At 39.5% G+C, this 12,716-nt stretch overlaps 1 long non-coding RNA gene across 1 annotated transcript in view; it reads left to right on the top strand.

The window, feature by feature from the left end:
- The window catches only part of LOC140106410 (uncharacterized), a 273,463-nt gene extending 268,005 nt beyond the window's left edge, over positions 1 to 5,458 (top strand). Inside the window, exon 5 of the long non-coding RNA XR_011850782.1 lies at positions 5,198 to 5,458. This is a non-coding gene — a long non-coding RNA (uncharacterized lncRNA). The remainder of the gene's footprint in view (positions 1 to 5,197) is intronic.
- Positions 5,459 to 12,716: the final 7,258 nt, after the last annotated feature.

Genomic DNA, 12,716 nt, shown 5'->3' with positions numbered 1-12,716 from the left:
GTGCAAGGCAAATATGACGTCATTTTTCCAAAAGGCACCAGGATCCTCAAGTAATAATAGACCATTCAACTAAACTTCTGTTGTGGTAAAATTCTAAAAGAGTCTGTCAACATACTAAACACAGTATTTGACAATAAATAATAAAATGCTGTAATAATAAATAAAAGTGATAGCCAGGATGGTTTTAACGAAAAATTGTTAGACCTACCTTATGGGGCACATATACTTAAATTCCCCCTGTAGTTCACTGAAAGTGCATTGTCTGACTATAATGCACTGTGCACCCGATATCGTGCATGTGTCGCTTCCCCACTCAGGTCCGACAGAGTTCACCATCTTTTTACTGGTGCATGTAAGTGCAATGTCTTGCAACACAATTTGAAAGTTAAATCCCGTGCTCAGTCTGAGTCAGTCGGATTGTCCAACAGCACAGTGCCACATGAAAGCCAGCGCAGACGCCTGTCAAATACCTGGAGCAGTAGAAACTGCACACTCTTGTAGTAGTGGTGCTCAATGTGGGATTCTCAATCCAATCCGTATCCAATCAGAAAACATGGCACACATGGTCTAATTCCTTTTTCTTATTTTATTTTAGTGGGTAATTCACAAAGTACCACCATAATAAAAAGATAAAGAGGAAATTAGAGTAACAGATCATAAATTACAACGTTGTGGTCATCTCAACCTTTGTCAAGTAAGATCTGGCTGAAAGTAGAATGGCGGAGGATCTTGTTGAAGCCTCACCAAGGGCATGACAAAGTAAAACATATACAGACAGTATATAGATGTATATATGTGTTTTTATGAAAAGGTGACCAGGTGCCAAAATGAGAAGCTTATGTGAAAATAGTATTTTTGGGTTTTGTAACAACATTTGACATTGTCTCTCATAGACATCTGAGGGGTAAAATAGTAAATTAAATTGGAATTTTACTTAAAGGTTGCATTCAGAGAGCTAAAGTCAATGATTCTACTCACCAGTGATCATCCTTTACAATATATATTCTTAAGTTTATTATAATATGTTTTTGAAGATATCACCAACCTGTGTCTATCCTCTTACCAATTATTATCTGAGATGGGTCTCACCACAACACTGGCAATACTAGATGCACTGCAACCAACCGACTACAGCCAAACATAAGGGCAGCACTGTGTCTTAGTGGTTAGCATTACAGCCTTACAGCGCTGGGGACCTGGGTTCAAGTACCAAGGTGAACATCTGCAAAGAGTTTGTATGCTCTCTCCGTGTTTGAGCGGGTTTCCTCCAGGGCCTCCGTTTTCCCCCCACACTCCAAAACATACGGAAGGTTGATTAGATTGTGAGCCCCTTTGGGGACAGGGACCAATTTGGCAAACTCTATATGAATAAAGGAATTATTATTATTAAAACATAGTAATTATCACATGACCTGCCCAGGCAGGTGCAGGACATGTGATGTGGACATGTGACCAGCGGCCATCTTCTGTCTTGTGTCTGCTTCCTGTGGAGAAAATCAATGGACTCATTAAAGGGCCAGTAGCATTTTAAAATTATACAAATCATACATACCCCTTTAATATAAACATAGTAAATAATTTTTATTGAAATATCTCTCTAAAACAACGATATTGCACATGCATCCATAGACTTTTGACATAGTCAATACATCACAAAAAAATCAGTCGGCTACATTTATGCCTTACAATGTGAACCAATAGAACCTTGATTAGGTCTGTTGTGGATTCCATGAAGATCAAGAAGGCCAACATCCAGAGAGGAAACTATGTGGTTACTTCTCGAAGATGTTTAGATGAACTTACTTGCCAACCTACCTACCTTCCTTCAAAATGGTGTGCAAAAGTATACACAACAATTATTGATTATATTTACATTTCTTTTGTTCATTCATGTTGATTTTGTTAATTTATTTAAAAAAAAACAACATTAGCAGTTCTAATATTTTCTAATATTCAACTCATCGGTTCTGATATCAGACTTCTTTTCTGCCTTAAACTTTTGCACAGTATTGTATAACAATACTAACTATAACATACCCTATTGAAGGATAAAATAATCAATAAACTGATGATACCATAAATAAATGGTATTCAATGGAGTAATAACAGATAAGTTATGTTAGGCATAGATCAAAGGGAACTCCCAATTCATGCATTAGAAGTGTGTGAAATATCTATTATATAAATTGGATGTTCACTTTGATCTATCCCTTGATATGGCTTATTTATGTTGGGAATAGTGTATTTTGGTATCTTTTGTACGTGTATGAATTGATTTTACACACATCTACTGTTTGTGGGTTTTTAATTGGATGAATTTAATTAATTTATGTGTGAATTATGATTGTATTTGTTTTCATCTGTTATTAATTTCTTATTTTTTGAACTTGTAAACACATTTATAATGTTTATAACTTTGTTTTGCATGTTTTTATGTTTTGCTAAACTAGGAGATGGAATTATTGGTATAACTCTTTACTGTAATTATGAGCTGTATTTTTGATTTATACATCCATGATTGCTTTATGGCCATTTCTTTTTGCTTTACACACCATGGGCCACTATTTTCCTTTTGTTTCACTGTCATACCCTTGTCTTGCCTTTCTGTGCCCTATTTGTTAGAGAAGGAGCTATGGCTGGGACTGGTTATGGAGAAGAGCTGTGTGTGAAAATGGATATAGCAGAGTTGTATGTGCAATGCTCCGGTGTGACCAACGTGGAATTTTTAATTGGTTTCTATATTTGGGGGCGTCTTATAGTCAGACAAATATGATATAGCTGTGTTGCAACCTGAAAGTTGCTGTTGAGATACCACAAGAATGACTACAATCTTTGCCCATGCAATTAGATTGAGATGCCGTGTCCCACAATTTAGTATGATGAACGTTACCTGACTAATGAGGCCAGAAATAGTTTCGGTCATCAGATCAAGAGCCATCACTTGAGCCTTGGGTACCTTGTGAAAAGGTGAACGTTGTTCTTTTACTATTTTTATGAAAATTTCTGAATTTCCCGAAAAATTGTCAAAACACATCCGCAGCATACATAGGTATGTATGGTTCAAATACCCCTGAGGAAGTCGCTTGAGGTGATGATATGTATGGGGAGCCTCCCACCCAAACTGAGGCACAGTTTTTGGTGTGGTTTGGTGCCACTTTTTCATCTTGCTGCTAAACTTAGGTGCTGGGCTCAGCACATGGTAACTTATTTGCTTCCATTTCTTTGATGTTGCGGGAAGGGATTCATAGCACTTGCACTTTTTTCTTAAGGGTACATATGCCATTTACTTCAGTGGAGCCAGCTGGTTTTTGTGAGCATGTATTTATTTGCTGGATTTGCACATATGTTTACAACATTGTGATTTTGGCTACCAATACCCCATTGATTTAGGTACAACAGACAAAGGAACGGCAGAGCAGTATATAGGTTAGTACCTAGGCCAATTGCACCAAAAAATTAATGAAAACACACAAAAGAGAAGAAAGCCATGCGAGTACATGGATAATATAATATATGGGTGAATAACAACATGGATAGTGAGACACAATACAAAATAAAATCAATTAAAATGTGCTACAATACAGCACAAAGTCCCCTAATGGGTAAGAGGACCAAAGCCCCATACCCAGGGATGACCCCAAACACTCACATACCCTCCCTACGACCAACCCTATTCACTGCTAATGTAGGACAATTGTATGGTAGAAAGTGCTGAAAAAAGTTTAAAAAAAAATGGTCATACATGCAAAACCTCAATGGAGAAAATGCTTCGGAAGTAAGTTAACCTGTAAAAAATCTATGAAAATGGAGGCAGATCAGAGGGGGGGGGGTAGAGGGTGGGCAGGGTTGGGCGTGAGGAACCCCATGCGTTACGTCATGTATCCGTGACTTCCTCAGGGTGTTATCTCGTCGATCGCCATTGGCAAAGCTTGTCAAAGATCATCGCTCCCCTGCAAAATGCAGCAAAGAATTACAGGCTATGGAGAGGGCTCAACCTGTGCTCTGTGCCTGCTGCCCCGCCCCCTTCATTACGAGACCAGCTCAGACAGAAGCACTTCCTGCCAGCAAGCAGCAGCATTCAGAGACTTAGTCTACAGACTACAGACAGATAAGGTATTTATCCAAGGGAAGGATGGCACAGCAGAGTTGTGTGTGTTATAGGTGAGATAGCAGAGCTGGAGTGTCTCATTGGGGCACATTTACTTACCCGGTCCAGTCGCGATCCAGCGGCGCATTCTCTGCTCTGGATTCGGGTCCGGCCGGGATTTATGAATGTAGTTCTTCCGCCGTCCACCAGGTGGCGCTGCTGCGCTGAAAGTCATCTCATCGCGCCGGAATGCACCACCTCGGACCAGGTGAAGGTAAGCGCTCCCCAAGCGACACTTTTTCGGATTTTAAATGCGGCGGTTTTTCCGAATACGTCGGGTTTTCGTTCGGCCACGCCCCCCGATTTCCGTCGCGCGCATGCCGGCGCCGATGCGCCACAATCCGATCGCGTGCGCCACAATCCCTGGGCAATTCAGGTACAATCGGCGCAAATCGGAAATATTCGGGTAACACGTTGGGAAAACGCGAATCGGGCCCTTAGTAAATGACCCCCATTGTGTCTTATATCTAGTTCATGACTCTGATCTGTCTTTTTCTATGTGTCAGATACTAGAAGACTGATAAGAAGCTAAATAAAATTGTAGATTATCCTGATAATCTAAGCACGTTGTCAGCACACAACATCTCATAGCACTAGAGGGATCATAATGTGTCTGCTTAGCCCACACTCTGGAATTTTAAACTGACCATCACTGCATTATAATAGCTAAAACAGCAGACAGAGTAAAATTGGAAAGGAAGGGGGTTAAAATTAACTTGATTGTGTAAACAGAACTAGGGGATTAAAATATGAGAACTTTCTTTCATGGGCAAACTCCTTTAACAGTTAGCAAAAGTGATGAGTTGCTCAGTTATTTGTGAAATCTAAACAGTATGCCAACAACACACATCCATTTTTGGATGCTTGTACTTTCACTCTTTTAGTTATGGAAACGTAAATCCGTCTAGGTTTTGTAAATATGATCAGCATACAGTAATATATGCCCAGACCGTTGAACTGTTACATGTTGAACCAATTCACAGTAAATTTTAAAACACATCTGCCTAATGCAAATTAGAATGTGAAGTGACAGTTCAATAATATTTCCAGGTAATGAATTGGAAGGAGTCGCTGAAAAGATAACGCCTACCTGAACATGCTGGTCTACAGCAGATGGCAATATCTCCTAGGAAATGATCAGATGCATGGGATGAGCTCAGTATGTGATCGAGAGGCAATAATGAAGATTTGTTGCAGACAACAACAGAGGCCTGCTACTTAATTTACCTTCAGTGAACCACAGCTCTGTAGTATTGTTTGGTGCTGACTGCATCTAATTTTACCAGCAATTCCAGGTCATACATTTCTGTTTGCCCAAGAAACTATTGGCACACAGATCCATTAAAATGAACGGGTGTGACTCGGCCTCAATGTGAGCATTTCTTTCAATTAGTTAAATGTTTTTATATCCTTCTCTGCGCTCATGAGTTCAAGGTGACTGCTGACCATGTAAAATGACTTATAACGGTGAACTGAATTATCATCACAAACATGCTTTTCACATAATTAGTGACCCGTATCTGCCGACCCGTCTTTGCCCCTTATAATTGGTTTGTATCCAGTGCTCCATGCCAGGTATCAATAACATATTCGAGCTCCGTGTATTATTCATTTGGGATAAATTGCTTGTTCTTCCAGCACTAGCTGAGAGAGGATCAGGCATCTCTTTCTCTTCAGCTTATTGATGTTGATGTGGGAGGGATGCTACAAATGAAGGAAGAGTTTCTCTGGTCTTGGATGCTTTACTAGCAAATGTACACAAACAACAACAACAAAAAAGCTTGACTACCAGAGTAATGTTTGAGTGGTGGCTTTTATCTCAAGTAGGTTACCTCACAACAAGAGCCTCATGACAGAGATAATTACTTATTATTCAGCTTTTCGAGCTGCTGGCTCATAGGCTCCCTGCTTCTAGTATCTTATCCACTATCAAGTGCAACGGATACAGGGCTCTCGTAGTCAGGAATTGTATTTGGTATTGAGAAAATCAGAATATTGTGTGGTTATGGCTAATATACAGTATAGGAATAAAAGCTTCCGTGAGGCACATTCTCAAATGTTAATGATAAAAATAAGTATAGTCCAAATCGCTGTAGATATACATCAGTCTATGTTAGTCTGTGCTAGATAGCAGCCCTGGAGATTTGTGTAATCATACCTTGGGCCACAGTGTACAAGCTGTGATTCAGAATTGCTACTTCTCCACATACTACGCCAGTTGGGCGCGGGAGGTGCAGTGCAGTAGGCTGCCTTAGGATGTTGTTGCCCCACTACTGTGCACTGCCTATAGCCTGGGAAGGCAATGGCACAATTCTTTACCATGTCCCATCTGGCATATTAGAACCCTGGTGGTGCATTGCAGGCTACGGGGTGCTGGGACGCTGGAGCCTCCTGATAGATCCTGGGAGTGCCGGGGACAGGGGAAGCATCATATGCTAACACACTTAGCTCCGGCCTATGATCAGTGTGCTTTCTTGTCTGTACATTGGGCTTTGGGCTATGAAATATGGAGTGATATTCCAAGATTATAGTTGGACTTGTAGCACTATAAGGGTGCATTCACACATGGTGTTAACGCTTGCATTTTGAAATGCATTACAACAGCTGAGAAGAAGAGTTTTGCCTGATTTCTTTGCTGTTACCATTGTGTTTACAAAACATGTTAAATGTGTTAAAAGTACATCAATGCATGGATTTTTCACAATATGTTACCATACAATATGTGTTAACATTGTATTGATAAACTAGTTTTGTAATGTTAACAGTTATGTAATCCGACAAATCTCCCCCTCTTTCAAAACGCATGCATAAACACCACAAGTGAATGCAACAACCCAGGCAAGAGAACAGCTTTGCTTAAAGGGAAACTTTAAACCATGTTTTACTTTAATAAACTACTAGATTCCTCAGGTAGGGTATAATGTCCTTTCTAGCATTCCCCATTTTATGTGAAATATCATCCATTTACCTATATTTCATGGTTGCGGGTATAGTGTCACTTTATAAGCCTCTATCTTTGGTTCTATACTTGGTAGAAACCGTAATATGACACCAGAAGTGTGTTTCTACGTACTTTAGAAAAGAAGATATAGGCTTCTGAAGTGACACTCCACCCAGGGCCACATCTGCCATGAGACGGGGTGAAGCCCCCGCTTCAGATGGCAGATTGCAGACCCTTTAAGAGGCAGCATTTTGCCGCTGGTAGTACGGACTCACCAAACGCGGGAAAGTTTGTACTACCTGAAAAATCAATTACACCGGTGACTTTAAGGCATCACATCATCAAGCATGCTGGCCTGTGTCACTATACCCAATGCGGCTGCCGGCAGGAGAGAAGTTGCGAGGGAGCGCCAGGGCTGGAGGTAAGTGCAAGGTTTTTTATTTTTTGTAAATGGGAGTCAGCTGTATATAAAACTGGGGGGGGGGGGGAGGCTTAATATAATGATGGTAGGCTGGCTGTATATAATGAGGGGGGAAGGCTGTATATACTGGGGATCAGGCTGTATACACTGAGTGAAGCAGGGTGTATATACAGAGTGGGGTAGGCTGTATATACTGGGGGGGGAGAGGCTGAGTATATTGTGTGTGTGTACTAAGTGGGGGGCTGCAGGCTACATGTACTGGGGGGGCTGTGTGGTACTGTATATACTGAGGGGGCAGGCTGTATATACTGAGGGTGGGCTGGCTGTATATACTGGGGGTAGGCTTAATATACTGAGGGTAGGCTGGCTGTATAAACTGAGGGTGGATAGGCTGTATATACTGGGGGCAGGCTTTATATACTGAGGGGGGGCAGGCTTTATATACTGAGGGAGGATAGGCTGTATATTCTGAGTGGGAAAGGCTGTGTATACTGGGGGGAGAGGCTGAGTATATTGTGTGTGGTGTACTAAGTGGGGGGGGTGCAGGCTACATGTACTGGGGGGGGGGCTGTGTGGTACTGGGGGTTGGCATAGCTCTACATACTGTCTATGGGGGAATCTGTATAAAGGGTCTGGATTTTAATTGAACTGGGTGGCCTTACTATATATTATTTAAGTTGGGAGTATGTATATGGGGGCTGTTATAAATAAATTAAGGAATCTGTATATAAATTGGTTGTGTATATAAATTAGCAGGGTGCTGTAGTTCAGGGGGTGTGGTGTATATAACAAATTATGGTAGCTGTAGATACTATAAATTATTTGGGAAATATAAAGGATGCTTTATGTGGAAAATAGTGTTGTGAGGATAATATGTATTAGGAACATGCTTCATTATATTGTAAGTGACTGTGGGTTTTTTTATGGCCACAGATTGGAGTTGTGCTGCATGGAGCTGAAGTCATTTGACTGTGAATTCAGCAGAGATAAACCATGGGCAGGAGAAATCGTAAAGAAGTCCTCTTTCTGATGGAGCAGATCATCACCTATAAGGTACTAGAGGTCACTAATGTCTGTGTATAATGACTGACTACAAGTGTGTGAGGCAGCATCATTGGGAGCCGGGGGAGGCAGCAATATTAGCCTCAGGCAGAAAAAATGCTGGAATCAGCCCTGACTCCTTCTGCAACCAATAAACTTAACTCATCTCATGTGAAAATGAGATGAGAAGAGTCATATTTTCCTGACTTTGGGGGATATTTTTTTATAGGTAAATGGTTGAGATTTCACCTAAAATGGGGATTTCACAAAAGGACATTTCATCACCTACCTCAGGGGTGCTAGTAGTTTAGTGGGATAAAACCTGGTGACACGTTCTCTGTAACCCCTTAACAACCTGTGCCATATTTGTATATCACAAGTCCATAAAGGTTGTATGAAGAGGGTTCATGGAGCGAGCTCATGCTGGTGGCACACTGGAACGGATCATGTGCAAAATCCACATATAATGTTATACTGTAGTATGTCAGTATAAGGTAGAAACTTTACTCATCTCATGTGAAATAACACTATTCTTCACCTTGCAGGTGTTCGAGCGTGTCTTCCGCTAAGTTAGGAGATGTTCACGAACATCTGAAATGTGAAGAATAGTGTTCTTTCAATGTGTTCTGCACTTAAATGGTCCTGTGTTCACGGTTTTCACAGTTTTTATTCTATTCTTCACATTGCAGGTGTTCTAACCATTCCTACCATATACTGCAATATTACAGTATTACAATTTATGGAGAATTTGCTATGGATCTATAACCGTGTGGAGCTTACTTACTATGGGTCTGTGGACGCACTTTTGTTGGACTTTCCAATATTTTCGGGTTTTGCATGGCTATAACAGGTATTTAACAGGGGATTGTGTCGCAAACGATCAGATTTTGGCTTTCATGCAAAACAAATCGAGGAGCCGGCCACCTGAGTGTGGTATTTAACTTTCAAATTGTGTCGGCAGATCAAGCACTTACATGCACCAGGAAGAAGAAGGTGAATTCCGCCGGACCTAAGCGGGGAAGCAACACATGCAGGATATCGGGCGCAAAATCTTACATTACAGTACATTATTGTCGGACAATGCAGTTTCTGTGAACTCGTCCAGACAGGTAAGTAGATGTTGATCCTGCCCATTGACAGGTCCTGGACTCCATTTTGTCATCGGAATGGATCGTGACTCCCTGTTGATGTTACAGGTCACGATCCAAGCATCAGTTGCAGGTGTGAGTGGTAGGTGTTGGCATAATGAAGCTAGAAGTCACCATGTATGAAGAAGTCTCAGCCTGTGAACCCTCTTTATACACATGTACGTCATAATACATTACTTGTCCTCAATAAATCAAGTTGCATGTTCATATTTTCATTACAAATAAAGTTATCCAAAGATATCCATCTCAATTAGATTGCAGTCTGAAATAAACTTAGAGGTTATCCTGGTCCACAAACAGATCAAAGAGCTTTGTGGATAAGTAATCTAAATGATGGCACGGAATGATGGACAACTTTCAGTAGAAATTTCAATTTTAAAGATCAGAAATAAATCACTGCTGAGATTGAACATGGATTTGAAGGCAGACGAAAAGTGTCTATGGAAAGCAATAAAAATGTTTATCTCGTATTAGACTGTCAAAATAAACAAAGTTGCAATTGTTTCAGTATTTTCATAACCACATATAACAGAGTATAGTAACACCTTGGGGCATATTCATTTACTGTACAATCCAATAACTATTCACTCAGAAAATAAAAAGGTTTTTCTAATGGTATTTCTGAACTGTGTCTCGTCCTGTATTGGTTGCCAATTGTTTCGATAAATGAAGATAAACCGCTGTAGTTATACCTCTTGCTTCTTGCACTGTAAGGTTTATTGTTGAAACTATTGAAAGGAACTTTTGAGTTTAAAGAAGTTAATATATATATATTTTTTTTTGATCTTATGTTCCCACCCTATTCGTGTTTCTGTAATAAAACAGTGAAGGTACGGTAAGTAAATTTTACCATATCTTCTTTAATAATAACTGCTCATTATGTTGCCCCTTTAATGGTTGATTAACATTTTTGTCAATGGTATAACAAATACTTAACGTAGTTAATGCACTTTAAACCGATTTGCAGAAAAATTTTGGAATCATTTGGGGAAATTGGGGGGTTTTATTTTTTTTTTTTGTGCCGTGGTAACCATGATATTAAAGGAAAGAATATTGAAGCATAAAGGAAAACGCATTGGACCTTCTGATAACCAACATTTTAATTTTAAGATGTTTGCAATTTGCGAGGCTAAATTTACATTCTAGAATAGGCACAGTGTCTGTTACCTTGGGTGAAACGACCAGGTTGGCACACATAACAGCTGCTATGTGGCCCATCAAACATTTCGAAAAATGCTGGGCAACGGCAAAACAAAAACTTATCCTACGTGCTCTGAAGTCATGAATGAGTAGGGAGAGAAATATACATGGAATGAAGATCTAAATTTTTATTTGCTAGTGCTATAGCAGTATTTTCCTTTCAATCGGGATTGGCATATACGATTTGTACTAAGTCACTTTGTGACGTGCACAATGGATGCACTTGCCGAGTGGAACTAATAAGCAACAAACAAGGTTTTCTGCTCTTTGATCTTTCTTGGTTGATGGGCCCCATAGCAGCTATTACCCTTGTAGTTTGACCCATGGTACCAGACACTGTATTAATATACCAGTGTACCATCCCATGCATCCTGGAATGTAAAGTGTAGCCTCATTGGAACAAACATTCTATATTTAAAAAGTTCAACACATCTTTCTTTAAAATGCAGCATATCTTCTTTATGGTTCCCTAGTCATAAAATTAAACCCTATAAAACAGCTGCAATTCTACAAAAAATGTGATTTCTCATCTACATACTTACATTGAATTATTAGGGGCCAAGCCCTGAAATAATATCAATTACTTGAAAGTGGGTGTGAAGGTGGCAAAGTTATTGTCCCACAACTGTGCACTAGACCAATGCGAATTTTCACCATGAAAGTTGACATGTTTTTTTGCGCAAAACTATGCCAGCTACTAGCGTAGTGACCTGCCGGATACTAGCCCCTTGATGTATCTGGTGGGGCTTAGATCATACGAACAAGTGCTTCCATATGATACATTTCCCCCAATGATTCTTAAATATTCCTAGTTTTTTATTTGTTCCTTTTAAGGCCGCAATGAGAAAATAGAGAAAATGTGGAATTACCCAATATATTATTGTCATTAAATGTGGTAAAAGAACACTTTGAATACATTTGCCATGTTCTTTTTTTAACATCCTGTGTGTGACATTGTAGCTGAAACAAAACAGCACGATAATAAAAGACTAAAATATATATTAGATCACTTGTGTTTCCTCCAGTCAATTCTCTATACAATCTAATGTCTTATGAATTTTTATCAGCTTGCCTGTTCTAAAAGTATTTAAAGTACAGGATGTTGCAACGGGATTTATAATAGAATGCTATAATCCAGTGAACATAAAGCCCCCGTCTTTTTATATTAGTAATGTTTGCTTTTTGTTTGTAGCTATTATTACAAGCAGGACTTTCTCTCCAAAAGAATCTTCAATAAGAAATAAAAAAGATAATACACTTTTCCATTTATATATCTACAAATAAGAGATTTGTTTTAGAGGGATGTGTCGGTTACTGTGCTGGAAAGCTTTAAGCCCTTAGGGAAGGGACACTCAAGTCTGCAGCATTAGCAATCTCATCAGAAAACAGATTATAACTTTAGCCTTAGAATGAAACCATTCCTTTCAAGTGCGGATGCCCTGCAGCTCAACGAATAGTGCAATCCAGTTGGAATGGGATGAGTGCTATCAACATATCTATGATAAGACAGTTGTGACTCAATATGTGAATGCAAGACCAGTTAATAAACTATTAAAATCTATCCTAAACTGAATAAATGTTGTTATTCGTCAAAGGACAACTATTACTTTCTTCAATACTCCATTCCAGCAAAAAATAAAATTGTCAGATTTTTATTGACCTGTTTATTTTTTTAAATAAATACTTTATTCCCTGTAAAATATTAATTCTGGAGCATTTTTTCTTAGCACTCTTTGTTGTGATGTTCCTCTGTATTACCCCAAGAAAATGTAGAAATAAATAGTAATTTTACTGTTTTTCTTGTTAATAAAGGGGCGG

Source organism: Engystomops pustulosus, chromosome 11 (genome assembly GCF_040894005.1).
Source record: "Engystomops pustulosus chromosome 11, aEngPut4.maternal, whole genome shotgun sequence".
Taxonomy (NCBI): Eukaryota; Metazoa; Chordata; class Amphibia; order Anura; family Leptodactylidae; genus Engystomops; species Engystomops pustulosus.
The sequence above is the reverse complement of the archived record's forward strand: the minus strand, read 5'-3'. Positions and strand labels throughout refer to the sequence as shown.